At 47.7% G+C, this 18,862-nt stretch overlaps 1 non-coding gene and 6 pseudogenes across 1 annotated transcript; all 7 read right to left on the bottom strand.

The window, feature by feature from the left end:
* Window positions 1–1,339: 1,339 nt before the first annotated feature.
* Window positions 1,340–1,476, bottom strand: LOC146012727 (U2 spliceosomal RNA; annotated as a pseudogene).
* Window positions 1,477–2,831: 1,355 nt separating this feature from the next.
* LOC146012644 (U2 spliceosomal RNA) lies at window positions 2,832–3,007 on the bottom strand (annotated as a pseudogene).
* A 1,112-nt stretch (window positions 3,008–4,119) lies between these two features.
* On the bottom strand, window positions 4,120–4,256 carry LOC146012726 (U2 spliceosomal RNA; annotated as a pseudogene).
* Window positions 4,257–5,611: 1,355 nt separating this feature from the next.
* Window positions 5,612–5,787, bottom strand: LOC146012642 (U2 spliceosomal RNA; annotated as a pseudogene).
* A 1,531-nt stretch (window positions 5,788–7,318) lies between these two features.
* Window positions 7,319–7,533, bottom strand: LOC146012671 (U2 spliceosomal RNA; annotated as a pseudogene).
* A 6,370-nt stretch (window positions 7,534–13,903) lies between these two features.
* On the bottom strand, window positions 13,904–14,094 carry LOC146011970 (U2 spliceosomal RNA). Its single transcript, XR_014445148.1, has one exon. It is a non-coding gene; the product is annotated as a U2 spliceosomal RNA (small nuclear RNA).
* A 1,355-nt stretch (window positions 14,095–15,449) lies between these two features.
* Window positions 15,450–15,622, bottom strand: LOC146012629 (U2 spliceosomal RNA; annotated as a pseudogene).
* Between the last annotated feature and the right edge of the window lie 3,240 nt (window positions 15,623–18,862).

Here is an 18,862-nt window from a genome sequence, read left to right as displayed (position 1 = left end):
CTCCCCCCCTCTTACCAGTGGATTTACGGAAACAACACCTCCTACCAAAGGCAGAGGTGAAGATACTCAGTGAGACTTTTCACTACTCCCGGGAAAAAACAGAGGGGTCCCACACCCTCCGCCCATCAGAGCAGCTACTCAGTCTCACCTTTCTCTATTCTCTGCCAGAGGCCAGTCCATACCCAACTGATAAGAACAGATGAGTTTGAAGAAACTCAGGGAGCCCGAGGTGTGCTCCCACCACCACCAGTGACGTGACTAAACGCGTGCACAGGGGGCAGCCGTACGAACGTGTGGCCCTCTCCCAAAGGAGAAAGGCCCCATGGTTCCCCTAACCCCCCTCAACCATAAGGCCAAGGAAGGGAAAAAAGGGATCGGTGGGTCCTCTTCGCCGAAGCTTAGAGAGACCCGCTTTTCCTCCACCCCCGGAAGGGTTTCGGACGGTGGGTCCTCCGCAGCCCGTGCTTTGGAGAGACCCGACTTAGGCTTCCCTCCGCCTTGCGGCTCGGGGTTGCCCTCGAGGGAACCGGGACTCTCCCCAGAAGGTGAAGAGTCCCAGTCACGTTTGGGGAACGGAAGGCCCGTTAGGGACAGCCGCACTACCCAAATGAAAAAACGTGACAAACTAACAAAAAACGTGGAGTGCAAAACGTGCAAATCATAAAAAGAAAAGAATAAGGCCCTAGCCAGAAGGCCGGGGGGGGGTGTGAAAAATTGTCCTACCCCATCCAAAAGGACAGGGTAAGGACGTGAAGCGCTAACCTAAAGGGAAGTGCGCAGTGCAAGTGCCATTCGTGCAAGGTGACTTGGGATCACCCGTGCATGTCCGGCACCCCCGAGTTTCCCCGGGGGCACAGTGCAGCCTCGGACTCCAGGCAGCCGACCCTTCAGCGTCCGACCAAGCTTTTCTCCGTCTCACCAGCAGGCATTTTCCAGCCCCTGGCATGGGAATGGGTACTCCACTGGGCCTTTCGAAAGACTCCCTTAGGGGCTGCACCCCCTCCGGAGGAGCAATCTACTCAGTCCCAGTGTTTCTCCGCTCCCAGGGTTAAGGTACTAAGCTGGGCCTTTCGCGGTCTCCCCATCAGAGGCTACGAACCTCTGGAACAGGAGCCATCTACTCAGTCCCAACCTTTCTCCGCTCCCTGGGATTGGATACTAGACTGAGCCTTTCGCTGACTCATCCTTCGGGGGCTACAAACCCCGTCAAGAGAGTCAAACTACTAGGCCCAGTGTTTCTCCCCCCCTCTTACCAGTGGATTTACGGAAACAACACCTCCTACCAAAGGCAGAGGTGAAGATACTCAGTGAGACTTTTCACTACTCCCGGGAAAAAACAGAGGGGTCCCACACCCTCCGCCCATCAGAGCAGCTACTCAGTCTCACCTTTCTCTATTCTCTGCCAGAGGCCAGTCCATACCCAACTGATAAGAACAGATACTACACTTGATCTTAGCCAAAAGGCCGAGAAGCGATAACCCGAATGGGGTCCCAGCAAAGCGCGCAAACCGGAATTCGGCCACCAACACTGGTGGAGAAGAGATCAGCACCACGGACACATCTAACACACACACATCACTTCTTTGACGTTGCAGTCTGAAAGATACCAGGCTGTACGGCAGGTATGAATAGGACTTGAAGTGCTGGACAGGGACCGGAGGACGAGTAGCCATCCAACTGATTTTGTGATTAGGTCGTCGGCGGGCGGGCAGGGTGCCTCAGCTGGGTAGGAGGCCAAATTTGCATGTGCTCCGCCCCGTCTGTTGACGTCGCGTCAACAGACACACACCCACTAGGCAGACGACCAACAGGCAAGCAGCAGCAGCCAGCTGTCTCCTCGCTCTTTGCTGCCGCATGCCTGTGTCCCTGACGAACTGCTGCTGAGTAAATCAATCAGCTAGCTGCTGCAGAGGAGAAGGAGGAATCTTGCACAATCAGGTGCAATGACGGCTTTCCTGTTTTGAGCCCATTCAGCAGCAGTAGTAGTAGACAGTCAGATGGACAGGCATTCATGTGGCAGGACCCTTTGTGTGACATCACAATCTGCCCTCTATGACATCACAAGCTGCTCACTCGGAATCCGGCGGAACCTGACAGCCAGACAGTCACTTGGAACAGACAGGCAGACAGGACAGTCATGTGTAGGTGAGCTGGGTGGGCCAATGTTTTCTTTTATTGGCAGTTACCACCCAAATGATGGTCCGAAGAAGGTAAGTGATACTTTTTCTAAATCCCCCTCTCAATGATCATCAATTGTTGGGCTTGGAAAAAAATGGAAGAGGAAAAAAAATTCCCAAAACAAAAGAGAATAAAGAGGAAAAAAAATTCCCAAAACAAAAGAGAGAGAAAAGAGAGCGCAAAAAGAAAAGAAAAAAAATATATAAGAGATCAAGAAAAAAAAAAAAAAACAAGCCATTTCAAATCGAGAGGGAGGGGGTCCAAAAATTCCATTGCTTTGATCCAGTTGATGTTTCCGTGGTAAGATCGTAGGTAAGTCACATAGCGTTTGCATATTTATTGGGAGGTCGCAGCGATTGATAAGTCCTTTAATTTAGGCAGGCTTCCGGTCTTTTGGCTAGGCCGCATATGCTGATATCAAGTGTAGTGTCACGTCAAGTAATTAACTGCCTCGATTCCAGAAAGTACAATTCAAGGAGTCAAGAAATAGTCACAAAATGATACACTGAGGCAGGATTTGAAAGTATTTATGCACAAGGGTTAAACCTTGAAGCAGCAAATGCATGCATTTCTAAATACAAAGGTGCACAAACAATTGATACTCCAAATCAAGTGCCAGGAATGGAAATAGTCTTTTTTTGGATAACAGATTAGGAAGGTGCACCGGTCCTGGAAGTACTGCAATACCAGGTCAATGCGTGGAGTGGACAGAGCAAGCTCTTCTTCCATCTCCCTGTTCTAAAAATCCATTTAATATATGGCCCCCAGATAGGGGGCGTATCAGATATTAAACTGATAAGAACAGATGAGTTTGAAGAAACTCAGGGAGCCCGAGGTGTGCTCCCACCACCACCAGTGACGTGACTAAACGCGTGCACAGGGGGCAGCCGTACGAACGTGTGGCCCTCTCCCAAAGGAGAAAGGCCCCATGGTTCCCCTAACCCCCCTCAACCATAAGGCCAAGGAAGGGAAAAAAGGGATCGGTGGGTCCTCTTCGCCGAAGCTTAGAGAGACCCGCTTTTCCTCCACCCCCGGAAGGGTTTCGGACGGTGGGTCCTCCGCAGCCCGTGCTTTGGAGAGACCCGACTTAGGCTTCCCTCCGCCTTGCGGCTCGGGGTTGCCCTCGAGGGAACCGGGACTCTCCCCAGAAGGTGAAGAGTCCCAGTCACGTTTGGGGAACGGAAGGCCCGTTAGGGACAGCCGCACTACCCAAATGAAAAAACGTGACAAACTAACGAAAAACGTGGAGTGCAAAACGTGCAAATCATAAAAAGAAAAGAATAAGGCCCTAGCCAGAAGGCCGGGGGGGGGTGTGAAAAATTGTCCTACCCCATCCAAAAGGACGAGGTAAGGACGTGTAGCCTAACCTAGAGGGAAGTGCGCAGTGTGTGTGCCATAAAGTGCATGGTGCTGGACACCAGTGCAGATCAGGCACCCCCGAGTTTCCCCGGGGGCACAGTGCAGCCTCGGACTCCAGGCAGCCGACCCTTCAGCGTCCGACCAAGCTTTTCTCCGTCTCACCAGCAGGCATTTTCCAGCCCCTGGCATGGGAATGGGTACTCCACTGGGCCTTTCGAAAGACTCCCTTAGGGGCTGCACCCCCTCCGGAAGAGCAATCTACTCAGTCCCAGTGTTTCTCCGCTCCCAGGGTTAAGGTACTAAGCTGGGCCTTTCGCGGTCTCCCCATCAGAGGCTACGAACCTCTGGAACAGGAGCCATCTACTCAGTCCCAACCTTTCTCCGCTCCCTGGGATTGGATACTAGACTGAGCCTTTCGCTGACTCATCCTTCGGGGGCTACAAACCCCGTCAAGAGAGTCAAACTACTAGGCCCAGTGTTTCTCCCCCCCTCTTACCAGTGGATTTACGGAAACAACACCTCCTACCAAAGGCAGAGGTGAAGATACTCAGTGAGACTTTTCACTACTCCCGGGAAAAAACAGAGGGGTCCCACACCCTCCGCCCATCAGAGCAGCTACTCAGTCTCACCTTTCTCTATTCTCTGCCAGAGGCCAGTCCATACCCAACTGATAAGAACAGATACTACACTTGATCTTAGCCAAAAGGCCGAGAAGCGATAACCCGAATGGGGTCCCAGCAAAGCGCGCAAACCGGAATTCGGCCACCAACACTGGTGGAGAAGAGATCAGCACCACGGACACATCTAACACACACACATCACTTCTTTGACGTTGCAGTCTGAAAGATACCAGGCTGTACGGCAGGTATGAATAGGACTTGAAGTGCTGGACAGGGACCGGAGGACGAGTAGCCATCCAACTGATTTTGTGATTAGGTCGTCGGCGGGCGGGCAGGGTGCCTCAGCTGGGTAGGAGGCCAAATTTGCATGTGCTCCGCCCCGTCTGTTGACGTCGCGTCAACAGACACACACCCACTAGGCAGACGACCAACAGGCAAGCAGCAGCAGCCAGCTGTCTCCTCGCTCTTTGCTGCCGCATGCCTGTGTCCCTGACGAACTGCTGCTGAGTAAATCAATCAGCTAGCTGCTGCAGAGGAGAAGGAGGAATCTTGCACAATCAGGTGCAATGACGGCTTTCCTGTTTTGAGCCCATTCAGCAGCAGTAGTAGTAGACAGTCAGATGGACAGGCATTCATGTGGCAGGACCCTTTGTGTGACATCACAATCTGCCCTCTATGACATCACAAGCTGCTCACTCGGAATCCGGCGGAACCTGACAGCCAGACAGTCACTTGGAACAGACAGGCAGACAGGACAGTCATGTGTAGGTGAGCTGGGTGGGCCAATGTTTTCTTTTATTGGCAGTTACCACCCAAATGATGGTCCGAAGAAGGTAAGTGATACTTTTTCTAAATCCCCCTCTCAATGATCATCAATTGTTGGGCTTGGAAAAAAATGGAAGAGGAAAAAAAATTCCCAAAACAAAAGAGAATAAAGAGGAAAAAAAATTCCCAAAACAAAAGAGAGAGAAAAGAGAGCGCAAAAAGAAAAGAAAAAAAATATATAAGAGATCAAGAAAAAAAAAAAAAAACAAGCCATTTCAAATCGAGAGGGAGGGGGTCCAAAAATTCCATTGCTTTGATCCAGTTGATGTTTCCGTGGTAAGATCGTAGGTAAGTCACATAGCGTTTGCATATTTATTGGGAGGTCGCAGCGATTGATAAGTCCTTTAATTTAGGCAGGCTTCCGGTCTTTTGGCTAGGCCGCATATGCTGATATCAAGTGTAGTGTCACGTCAAGTAATTAACTGCCTCGATTCCAGAAAGTACAATTCAAGGAGTCAAGAAATAGTCACAAAATGATACACTGAGGCAGGATTTGAAAGTATTTATGCACAAGGGTTAAACCTTGAAGCAGCAAATGCATGCATTTCTAAATACAAAGGTGCACAAACAATTGATACTCCAAATCAAGTGCCAGGAATGGAAATAGTCTTTTTTTGGATAACAGATTAGGAAGGTGCACCGGTCCTGGAAGTACTGCAATACCAGGTCAATGCGTGGAGTGGACAGAGCAAGCTCTTCTTCCATCTCCCTGTTCTAAAAATCCATTTAATATATGGCCCCCAGATAGGGGGCGTATCAGATATTAAACTGATAAGAACAGATGAGTTTGAAGAAACTCAGGGAGCCCGAGGTGTGCTCCCACCACCACCAGTGACGTGACTAAACGCGTGCACAGGGGGCAGCCGTACGAACGTGTGGCCCTCTCCCAAAGGAGAAAGGCCCCATGGTTCCCCTAACCCCCCTCAACCATAAGGCCAAGGAAGGGAAAAAAGGGATCGGTGGGTCCTCTTCGCCGAAGCTTAGAGAGACCCGCTTTTCCTCCACCCCCGGAAGGGTTTCGGACGGTGGGTCCTCCGCAGCCCGTGCTTTGGAGAGACCCGACTTAGGCTTCCCTCCGCCTTGCGGCTCGGGGTTGCCCTCGAGGGAACCGGGACTCTCCCCAGAAGGTGAAGAGTCCCAGTCACGTTTGGGGAACGGAAGGCCCGTTAGGGACAGCCGCACTACCCAAATGAAAAAAACGTGACAAACTAACAAAAAACGTGGAGTGCAAAACGTGCAAATCATAAAAAGAAAAGAATAAGGCCCTAGCCAGAAGGCCGGGGGGGGGTGTGAAAAATTGTCCTACCCCATCCAAAAGGACAGGGTAAGGACGTGAAGCGCTAACCTAAAGGGAAGTGCGCAGTGCAAGTGCCATTCGTGCAAGGTGACTTGGGATCACCCGTGCATGTCCGGCACCCCCGAGTTTCCCCGGGGGCACAGTGCAGCCTCGGACTCCAGGCAGCCGACCCTTCAGCGTCCGACCAAGCTTTTCTCCGTCTCACCAGCAGGCATTTTCCAGCCCCTGGCATGGGAATGGGTACTCCACTGGGCCTTTCGAAAGACTCCCTTAGGGGCTGCACCCCCTCCGGAAGAGCAATCTACTCAGTCCCAGTGTTTCTCCGCTCCCAGGGTTAAGGTACTAAGCTGGGCCTTTCGCGGTCTCCCCATCAGAGGCTACGAACCTCTGGAACAGGAGCCATCTACTCAGTCCCAACCTTTCTCCGCTCCCTGGGATTGGATACTAGACTGAGCCTTTCGCTGACTCATCCTTCGGGGGCTACAAACCCCGTCAAGAGAGTCAAAACAAAAGAGAATAAAGAGGAAAAAAAATTCCCAAAACAAAAGAGAGAGAAAAGAGAGCGCAAAAAGAAAAGAAAAAAAATATATAAGAGATCAAGAAAAAAAAAAAAAAACAAGCCATTTCAAATCGAGAGGGAGGGGGTCCAAAAATTCCATTGCTTTGATCCAGTTGATGTTTCCGTGGTAAGATCGTAGGTAAGTCACATAGCGTTTGCATATTTATTGGGAGGTCGCAGCGATTGATAAGTCCTTTAATTTAGGCAGGCTTCCGGTCTTTTGGCTAGGCCGCATATGCTGATATCAAGTGTAGTGTCACGTCAAGTAATTAACTGCCTCGATTCCAGAAAGTACAATTCAAGGAGTCAAGAAATAGTCACAAAATGATACACTGAGGCAGGATTTGAAAGTATTTATGCACAAGGGTTAAACCTTGAAGCAGCAAATGCATGCATTTCTAAATACAAAGGTGCACAAACAATTGATACTCCAAATCAAGTGCCAGGAATGGAAATAGTCTTTTTTTGGATAACAGATTAGGAAGGTGCACCGGTCCTGGAAGTACTGCAATACCAGGTCAATGCGTGGAGTGGACAGAGCAAGCTCTTCTTCCATCTCCCTGTTCTAAAAATCCATTTAATATATGGCCCCCAGATAGGGGGCGTATCAGATATTAAACTGATAAGAACAGATTTTTTTTTTTTTTTTTTTTTTTTTTTTTTTTACCTTCCCCAAATTGTCATCCAAAAATAAACTCCATCACATTAAACAAAAACACATACCATATGAACATAACCCTAAAGACCTATACCCATCACCTAAAACCCTATCTATATTTCACCCAATGCTTCCACTTTTTGTATTTCCACACACCCTCCGCATCACACTCATTCCTTCTCTTTTTGTCCCATTCATAACACACATACAACTTCCCTACCACCATCCTTAAACATTCATTCACTCCAATCTCTTCTTTCTTAAACACATATATATTCCTTACATCCCACAAACATTGCAACACACATACCATTATTATCCATAAAATTCTTCCTTTCTTTCCGCCTCTCACACTCATCCCAAACAAAGCAATCTTCCATGTCACACTCTCAATCCCAGTCAATTCCTTACATAAAACTTCCAAACCCTTCCACACCTTTCTTGCAAAATCACACTCCCATACCAAATGCCCTATAGACTCATCCCCATAACACTCACTCCTTGGACACTTCTCCACGCTCGTCAAACCACACCTTTTTTGCACCATTCGTACCGGCAAAATCCCATGCAACCTCACCCATACAACGTCTCTTTGTCTATTGTCCAAACCTTCCACGCATACATTCTTCCACACTTCTAAGCATTCTCCATCATTCAGCCCTTCTACCTTACATACACTTTCCTTATCTCTCAATTTTTTCACAACATTCTTTTTTTGCTTAAAATCTTCCTTACTCACCTCAGACAATTCCCATTTTCTCACAAACACACTAATCCTTTCATACCATATACACACCTCTCCCGCAACTGGTTCATTCAACTTTCTTTCATACCATTTCAGCTTAACCAACATCCACCCCGCCATGTACCTCATCATGCATGCCGCCTTATTATCTTTCTCAATCATACTCACCACTCTTGCAATTACATTCAGATTCAGATACACATCTACATTCGGAAAATCAACGCCACCTTTCGCTCTTTCTTTCATTACCCATTCTCTCTTCAAACACTCTGTCCTTCTATTCCACAAAAACAAAAACAACACCCTCTTAATCCTTTTCAAACACAAAACATTTGGCAAAAACACACACGCAACATACAACAACATAGGTAATATAACCATTCTCACCACTAACACTCTCCCAGTCATCGTCAAACGCCGCAACTTCCAAAAATCCAATCTCCCTTTCACCTTTCGCTCCAATTCACACCAACTCTCTTTCCCACGCATATCGTCATCAAACACTACACCCAAAATCTTAATCCCCCCCTCCACATACTCACTTCCAACATCATCCGCACCCTTTCGCCCAAATATCTTTATTTTTGTTTTCTCCCAATTCAACTTAAAAGCTGAAGCCCCACAAAAAAAACCAATCAACAACTTAGCTCTCTCTAACGCTCTCTTACTCTCACCCACAATCACAACATCATCCATATAACTTAAAACCTTCACACTTCTACCACCACTCCCAGGGATCAAAAAACCTTTCATAACCTTATCACGCCTCAACATACACAACAGGGGTTCTAACGCACACACAAAAATAATAGGGGATAACGGACATCCTTGCCTTACACCAGACCTTACATAAAAACTTCCACTCAAAAACCCATTCACTAAAATCTTACTACTCACACCGTCATACATACTTCTAATCTTACACACAAAATCACTCGGAAATCCCATTCGCAACAAAACTCTCAACAAAAACTCATGCGCAACCCTATCAAACGCTTTCTCAAAATCCAATGCCATAACATACATCCTCTGCTCACGCTTCATACAATCTCCAATCATATCCCGCAACAACATCAGATTCTCACTTATCCTCCTTTCAGGCACCGCACACACTTGCTCTTCCTCAATCACCTGCTCAATCACACCTCTCATACGATTAGCCACCACTTTCGCATATATTTTATAGTCTACATTTAACAAAGTAATTGGCCTCCAATTACGCACATCCTTTCTTTCACCCTTCTTGTATATCAACACAACCACCCCTTCTTTCATACTCTCACTCATTTTCTCATTCTTAAACATATAATCCATCACTTCCACAACATCCATTCCAATCACATCCCACATCACACAATAAAACTCAACAGGCAACCCATCACTTCCAGGCGTCTTATTTCTGCTCAAACTCTCAACTGCATCCTTAATCTCTTTCTCATTCAAATTTCTACACAAACACCCCAAATCACTCTCTTCCACTCTTCTTTCAATTGCACCCAAGACCTCACACTCCATACTCTCATCACATCCCTTAACATCAAACAGCATACTATAAAACCTTTCAACCTCCTTTCTCATACTCTCACCACTCAAAACCTCACCATTCTCACCTTTTATTACATCCATATCTTTCCTTCCACCACAAACTTTCTTAAAAAAATATCTGCTACATTTTTCATCCTTCTCCATACATTCCACTTTTGCACGATATACCAACTGCCGCCCTTTCTCTTTCATCCTACTCTTACACTCATTCCTCGTCTCACATATTTCATCCGACACATCCACACCCTCATCACGCAATCTATACAAATAATCCAGTCTCTTACCCCACCATTCAATTTCCTCTCTTTTTGTTCTTGCCAATTTATAACCATTCACTCTATAGAAGTTTGCAATCTCACCTTTCACCCAATCCCACCATTCTAACACGCATTTATACATTTTCTTCCTACTCTTCCATACCTCATAACATTTCACAAACTCATTCACAACATCTTCCTTACCGAGCATACTCACATTTAACTTCCACACACCTCTTCCATACTCACCACTATCCTTGCACACCAACTCACTTTCCACACAATCATGATCAGAAAACCCCACTCTCATTTGCACAAAACTCTTACACTCAAAATCTTTAGAAACAAAAACATAATCTAACCGTGACTCAATCATTCCTCTGTCTGCTTTATATGTCGCATTCGCTACCCCACCACCACATTCTCTCGCCACATCCATAAGTGAAAAATCCCCAATCATACTACGCAACAGACCACTCGTAACATCATTTCTCACTTCACTCATACCTCTTTTCACACCCCTATCAATCACACAATTAAAGTCCCCCACCAACACCACTGGCTTCCTCCCACATAAATAATATCCCAAACCCTCAAACAATTTTTTTCTCAAATTTTTGTCTGCATGCGCATAAACATTAATTAGATTAAACCTCCACCCCCCATAATCTACTTCTACCAATAAACATCTACCCCGCTCAATAATGGTATATGAATTAACTTTAAACTTATTCCCCTTAATAAGTACTCCCACCCCATCATTTTTGTTTTCCCTAGAACCGCTCCACAAAGAAAAACCCTCCCTCCATTCTGCACTTCTGGGTGCTTCATCGATCCCACACTCCTGCAGGCAAATTATATCTGATTTAATATTTCTGACATAGTCCAAAATTGCCGCCCTCCTCGAAAGGGACTTACATCCTCTCACATTTAAGGATGCTATACCTATTACCTTCATAGGCATTACATACTACAGGGAGGAAAAACCAAACAAAAAACCCTATCCCGCATCTTTGTCTTTATCAGGGGCATGAGGCCCCCCAAGCTTCTGCAACAAACGTTGGTTCTGCTCCAAACCAAAAGCCTGTCTCTTTTCCACCTCCTGCTGAATCTCTTCCGGGGTCATTCGCACGATACCCATGCTCGGAAGTGTCAGCATCGCCTCCCTCATAGGGATTTCTTTATCATCAAACCCCTCCGTCCTGGGTTTCTTTGCGGCACGGCTCGTTTCTCTAAATATGTCCGGTGTCGCATCATAATCTGTCCCCGGGCTTTCACCTCCCGGCGTAGCCCTGCATTTTGTATTCCAGTCCCCACCAGCGTCATCTGACTCCATATTTTCAGCTGGACTTCCAGGGCCTATGCCACTACTACACGGGCTATAGCACACGCCCGACACACCATCCATCCCAGTCTCAAATTGAGAAGCTGCTGGTGACAGCTGTGCCTCATTACCCTCCTCCACTTGCACATTATCGACATCCACCATCTCCTGGGCTATAGGGGAGTGACCAGGTACAACACCCGCCTGATTTTCCTCCCTCCGAGCCCTTTCCTCCTCCTCCTGTTTTCTGCGGAACTCTTGCTGCCTTCTCTCAAAAAGCTCAGCATTTTCCTGTGCGTATTCGCCTGGTTCTTTACCTCTAGATCTTTCGCGGCTCTCTTTAGGACAGGAACGTGCCATATGCCCTTCTTCCCCACAAAAGTCACACCTCCTGGGGTCAGGACATTTGAAGGCTTCATGACCCTTTTTGCCACAATTCTTACAAAAAACCTCCTTCGGGCAGTCACCCTTCCTATGCCCGAACTGCTTACAAAGTCTACAAAATTCCGGTTGTCCAGGGTAGTGTAAATACCCTCTAAAGTCACCAACAGAAAAGGAGGCTGGGGGGTGCATTTTTCTATCGAGGGCCTTATCATCTGTTTTCAGTCTGACCCAAAATTTCCAGGCCCCGTTAAATATACCACAAACGTTCTTCTGCATTACCCCCCCTTTTATGGAGGAGCAATACTGACGCAAGAAGGCAAAAATCCTCTCAATTTTCACGAAGGGGTCGAACATATGTATGGTGAGGGGAATCTCCTCACTCAGCGCTGGGAGAACAATCAACCCTACAATCACTGGGTCATCTTTAAACATTTCAATTTTGCCCAACACCTCATGATATACACCATTTTCCACGAAGGTTACATCAAATTGCTTCATTTGCTGTATCTCCTGAATACAAAAAATTTCTCTCTTCTGCACCCCCAACAATTTTCCCATTACCTCCTCCACCAAGTAGACCAGCATGCTATTCGGAACCGCCTTCTCAAAAATAATCCTCAGGGTATTCTTTACGTAAGACATCCTGCCGCCGTCCGTATTCCTCCTTTTCCTCCAAAAGCGAAACAACGATCCCTCCTCAAACGTCCCAGGAGTCCCGCCGAAGGACCCCTGCACTCAAACCCTTCAGCCACGCTGGGCTATAAACCCAGATCGCAGCCAAAAGGCCGAGAAGCGATAACCCGAATGGGGTCCCAGCAAAGCGCGCAAACCGGAATTCGGCCACCAACACTGGTGGAGAAGAGATCAGCACCACGGACACATCTAACACACACACATCACTTCTTTGACGTTGCAGTCTGAAAGATACCAGGCTGTACGGCAGGTATGAATAGGACTTGAAGTGCTGGACAGGGACCGGAGGACGAGTAGCCATCCAACTGATTTTGTGATTAGGTCGTCGGCGGGCGGGCAGGGTGCCTCAGCTGGGTAGGAGGCCAAATTTGCATGTGCTCCGCCCCGTCTGTTGACGTCGCGTCAACAGACACACACCCACTAGGCAGACGACCAACAGGCAAGCAGCAGCAGCCAGCTGTCTCCTCGCTCTTTGCTGCCGCATGCCTGTGTCCCTGACGAACTGCTGCTGAGTAAATCAATCAGCTAGCTGCTGCAGAGGAGAAGGAGGAATCTTGCACAATCAGGTGCAATGACGGCTTTCCTGTTTTGAGCCCATTCAGCAGCAGTAGTAGTAGACAGTCAGATGGACAGGCATTCATGTGGCAGGACCCTTTGTGTGACATCACAATCTGCCCTCTATGACATCACAAGCTGCTCACTCGGAATCCGGCGGAACCTGACAGCCAGACAGTCACTTGGAACAGACAGGCAGACAGGACAGTCATGTGTAGGTGAGCTGGGTGGGCCAATGTTTTCTTTTATTGGCAGTTACCACCCAAATGATGGTCCGAAGAAGGTAAGTGATACTTTTTCTAAATCCCCCTCTCAATGATCATCAATTGTTGGGCTTGGAAAAAAATGGAAGAGGAAAAAAAATTCCCAAAACAAAAGAGAATAAAGAGGAAAAAAAATTCCCAAAACAAAAGAGAGAGAAAAGAGAGCGCAAAAAGAAAAGAAAAAAAATATATAAGAGATCAAGAAAAAAAAAAAAAAACAAGCCATTTCAAATCGAGAGGGAGGGGGTCCAAAAATTCCATTGCTTTGATCCAGTTGATGTTTCCGTGGTAAGATCGTAGGTAAGTCACATAGCGTTTGCATATTTATTGGGAGGTCGCAGCGATTGATAAGTCCTTTAATTTAGGCAGGCTTCCGGTCTTTTGGCTAGGCCGCATATGCTGATATCAAGTGTAGTGTCACGTCAAGTAATTAACTGCCTCGATTCCAGAAAGTACAATTCAAGGAGTCAAGAAATAGTCACAAAATGATACACTGAGGCAGGATTTGAAAGTATTTATGCACAAGGGTTAAACCTTGAAGCAGCAAATGCATGCATTTCTAAATACAAAGGTGCACAAACAATTGATACTCCAAATCAAGTGCCAGGAATGGAAATAGTCTTTTTTTGGATAACAGATTAGGAAGGTGCACCGGTCCTGGAAGTACTGCAATACCAGGTCAATGCGTGGAGTGGACAGAGCAAGCTCTTCTTCCATCTCCCTGTTCTAAAAATCCATTTAATATATGGCCCCCAGATAGGGGGCGTATCAGATATTAAACTGATAAGAACAGATACTACACTTGATCTTAGCCAAAAGGCCGAGAAGCGATAACCCGAATGGGGTCCCAGCAAAGCGCGCAAACCGGAATTCGGCCACCAACACTGGTGGAGAAGAGATCAGCACCACGGACACATCTAACACACACACATCACTTCTTTGACGTTGCAGTCTGAAAGATACCAGGCTGTACGGCAGGTATGAATAGGACTTGAAGTGCTGGACAGGGACCGGAGGACGAGTAGCCATCCAACTGATTTTGTGATTAGGTCGTCGGCGGGCGGGCAGGGTGCCTCAGCTGGGTAGGAGGCCAAATTTGCATGTGCTCCGCCCCGTCTGTTGACGTCGCGTCAACAGACACACACCCACTAGGCAGACGACCAACAGGCAAGCAGCAGCAGCCAGCTGTCTCCTCGCTCTTTGCTGCCGCATGCCTGTGTCCCTGACGAACTGCTGCTGAGTAAATCAATCAGCTAGCTGCTGCAGAGGAGAAGGAGGAATCTTGCACAATCAGGTGCAATGACGGCTTTCCTGTTTTGAGCCCATTCAGCAGCAGTAGTAGTAGACAGTCAGATGGACAGGCATTCATGTGGCAGGACCCTTTGTGTGACATCACAATCTGCCCTCTATGACATCACAAGCTGCTCACTCGGAATCCGGCGGAACCTGACAGCCAGACAGTCACTTGGAACAGACAGGCAGACAGGACAGTCATGTGTAGGTGAGCTGGGTGGGCCAATGTTTTCTTTTATTGGCAGTTACCACCCAAATGATGGTCCGAAGAAGGTAAGTGATACTTTTTCTAAATCCCCCTCTCAATGATCATCAATTGTTGGGCTTGGAAAAAAATGGAAGAGGAAAAAAAATTCCCAAAACAAAAGAGAATAAAGAGGAAAAAAAATTCCCAAAACAAAAGAGAGAGAAAAGAGAGCGCAAAAAGAAAAGAAAAAAAATATATAAGAGATCAAGAAAAAAAAAAAAAAACAAGCCATTTCAAATCGAGAGGGAGGGGGTCCAAAAATTCCATTGCTTTGATCCAGTTGATGTTTCCGTGGTAAGATCGTAGGTAAGTCACATAGCGTTTGCATATTTATTGGGAGGTCGCAGCGATTGATAAGTCCTTTAATTTAGGCAGGCTTCCGGTCTTTTGGCTAGGCCGCATATGCTGATATCAAGTGTAGTGTCACGTCAAGTAATTAACTGCCTCGATTCCAGAAAGTACAATTCAAGGAGTCAAGAAATAGTCACAAAATGATACACTGAGGCAGGATTTGAAAGTATTTATGCACAAGGGTTAAACCTTGAAGCAGCAAATGCATGCATTTCTAAATACAAAGGTGCACAAACAATTGATACTCCAAATCAAGTGCCAGGAATGGAAATAGTCTTTTTTTGGATAACAGATTAGGAAGGTGCACCGGTCCTGGAAGTACTGCAATACCAGGTCAATGCGTGGAGTGGACAGAGCAAGCTCTTCTTCCATCTCCCTGTTCTAAAAATCCATTTAATATATGGCCCCCAGATAGGGGGCGTATCAGATATTAAACTGATAAGAACAGATTTTTGATTGAAAAAGCAGGTCTTTATTGTACATAAAGAATGCAAAAAACAGACGATAACAAATATCACACATATACCGTGTCGCAGCACAGCCAAAACACAGTACACATGCAGACAGTATAGTACATATTATAAAATACAGTACAAGATAAACTCACACTATAGACTATACTATGCACTATGCATTCTAACGGTAACATTTACACAACAGTATACAAGACTATGGGTGTGGAGGGTGGGGGGTGGGGGAGGAGGAATCACATGCCCGAAGCTTTATTGACCAGACAGACATATATAAGGGGAGGGCAATAAATAGAAATACATCAACAAAACAACAGACATTGTGAAGTGAGGGGGAAGGGGCCACGGTCCCAAAGTCTTATAAAACAGTCCAAACAAGGGGAAAGGACCAGAAGAAAAGGGGTTTAGTCCTCTTCTTCCTCAGGGCTATCCCGAATGGAATAGTCTCTGAGCAGGCTGTGAACCAGCCTGCGGCAGTCCTGAACGGACATTCTCTCCCTCCTCAATATGAGTCGATTTCTGGCAAACCACAAAGCGTCCTTAACACAGTTTATAAGGCGCCAGGCTTCCTGGGTCGCCCCATACGTGTGGGTGCCCGGGAATAGTCCATACAATACCGAAAGGTATGAAAGACAGTTCCTGGGCACGGAGTCCTTGAATTCAGTCTCTAGGGCATCCAACAACAACTGTGCGTAGGTGCAGTCCCAGAAGATGTGCATGGAGGTTTCTTCATGCACAAAGCACCAGGGACAATGTCTATACCTACACAAGTTTCGGGAGTGCATGAATGACCGGTGAGGCAAGCCGCCCTGAATGGCCATCCATGACATGTCTTTATGTCTATTTGTGAGCCTTTTGGAGGCCACATACTCCCAGACAAACTTGGCAGTTGCTGAAGGGAGCCCTGAAATCGGTTCCATTACGTCTTTGGCTCTGATGAGCTTGTGGACAGTTTTAGGTTTCCACAAGTCGGGTTTCAATCCCTCCAGTTGGTGCTCCCTCACAAACTTGGACACATCCAGGTAGAACCATGGAGTAGTCCAGTTGTAAGGGATGGAGCTGTCCCACTTGTCCCATTTAAGGGTCCTCCACATAGGTAGGAGGAAGAAGCGGGACATGGAGTTCCCCGCAGAGCCGGCACAATTGTCTATCAAAGTTCTGCGGATACAGTTACATGCAAAGAAGGCTCTCAGCATAGTTGGAATGTCTGGAATGCCTTTGCCACCTTTGAGGGGATCTTTGTACATAACAATCCGCTTGACTCTGTCCATTTTGGAGCCCCAGATGAAGTGGAAAACAGCCCGTGTGATGGCCTTGCAGATCGCCGCCAGAGGTGGCCAGGCCTGGGCGGTGTACTGAAGAACAGGAAGAATCTCATTCCGCAGCACAAGTGTTTTCCCTTCGATGGTAAGGTCTCTGAGACTCCACAATCCCAGTTTCTGACGCATTGTCGCAAGTCTTTCATCCCAGCACTTCAGGGCCGCTCCATCTCCCCCGAACCAGACACCAAGGATCTTGATGAGGTCTGGTTTTACCGTGAATGGGAATGGAGTGGAGGACGACAGGTGCCACTTTCCGAAGAGCATAGCCTCTGACTTCCCAAGGTTGACCCTTGCTCCTGAAGCACGGCCGAAGTTTTCGCAGGTCTGGACGAGTGCCGTCACCGATCTCTGGTCTGCGCAGAACACCGTGACGTCATCCATGTACAGCGAACACTTGGCCTCTGGGTGGTCTGGACCCGGTGCGGTGATCCCTCTGATCTCTTGATTTTGCCTGATGGATACAGCGAAGAGCTCTATAACACAAACAAAAAGAAGAGGTGAAAGAGGGCAGCCTTGTCTGACCCCAGACAGAACTGAGAAGGGGTCAGTCTTCCAGCCGTTCACCAACACCGAGCTGTAAATGTCAAGGTACATCAGGTTAACATACGAACAGAATAGCTCACCAAGACCAAATTTACGCAGTACCTTGCCCATCAGCTCATGGGAGACACGGTCAAAGGCCTTTTCCTGATCAAGACTGATCAGGGCTGTGCACACATTACGGTCTTTCACGTAATGGACCGTGTCTCTGAGGAGGGCAAGGCTGTCTGCGATTCTGCGGCCAGGAATGGCGCAGGTTTGGTCTGGGTGAACGATCTGCCCAATGACAGCCTTCAGCCGGTTGGCCAGTACCTTGGCGAGGATTTTGTAGTCCACGTTCAGAAGAGAGATGGGACGCCAATTTTTCAGGTCACATCTCTCCCCCTTACGCTTGTACAAGATCGTGATCATTCCTTCCCTCAGCGAAGGAGGCATTTTGCCCTCCACCACCATCTCCTCGTACAGCTCGAGCAGGTCCGGGCCAATGAGATCCCACAGCGCAACATAGAGCTCTGCTGGGAGACCATCACTGCCCGGAGTCCTGCCCTGCCTAAAGGATTTAGCGGCAGAGAGCACCTCCTCCAACGCCAAGGGAGCATCCATGGCTGATTTACCTGCAGGATCAATAGTGTTAGTGATACCTGACAGGAACTTATCCGCCTCATCTGTGTCTGTAGTCTTAGGGGAGTAGAGGTCGCTGTAGTAGTCGCGAACGACCTTCATCACGCCCTCCTTCCCCTGTCTGGGGATGCCATTCTCATCACGCAGCTCTGTCAGGGGCGTATGGCCAGAGTGGAGTTTCCTGAAAAAGAAGGAAGAACACGTCTCACCCTTCTCCAGATTTTCCACCTTGGAACGGAAGACGATGCGTCTGGACTCCTCCTCAAAGTGCCTTTTCAGGCTCTTTTTGGTCTCGTCCAGGTCGTCCTTCACGTCCCAGCCGCACCGCTGGAGGTCCACCATGGACTGGAGCTCACGCTGCAGTTTTCTGAGGTTCCTCTTACGGTCGCATGCCTGGATACGCCCTTTAGCCTGAAAGAAACTGCGGATGTTAGATTTGGCATATTCCCACCAATCAGACATACAGTCAAAGTAACATTTGTCATTCTTCCATGTGATGTAGGCATCCTTAAGCTCAGCCAGTACTTCCTCCCTTTCCAGTAAGGCACAGTTCAACTTCCAGGAGCCTGGGCCAGATGGAAAACCATGGCCCAGAACCCCTTGGAAGAGAATGGCCCTGTGGTCAGAGAAGAAGCAGGGAACCATAGAATGCCTAACCTGCTGCACTGCCCGGGAGGTGAACACAAAGTCAATGCGGGAACGCACAGAGCCATCGGGGCGGCTCCACGTGAAATTCACGGAGCCGGCCCCCATGGA

The sequence above is a fragment of the Crinia signifera genome, chromosome 6 (genome assembly GCF_055691185.1).
Source record: "Crinia signifera chromosome 6, ASM5569118v1, whole genome shotgun sequence".
Classification (NCBI taxonomy): domain Eukaryota; kingdom Metazoa; phylum Chordata; class Amphibia; order Anura; family Myobatrachidae; genus Crinia; species Crinia signifera.
This window is presented reverse-complemented; position numbering and strand designations above follow the sequence as displayed.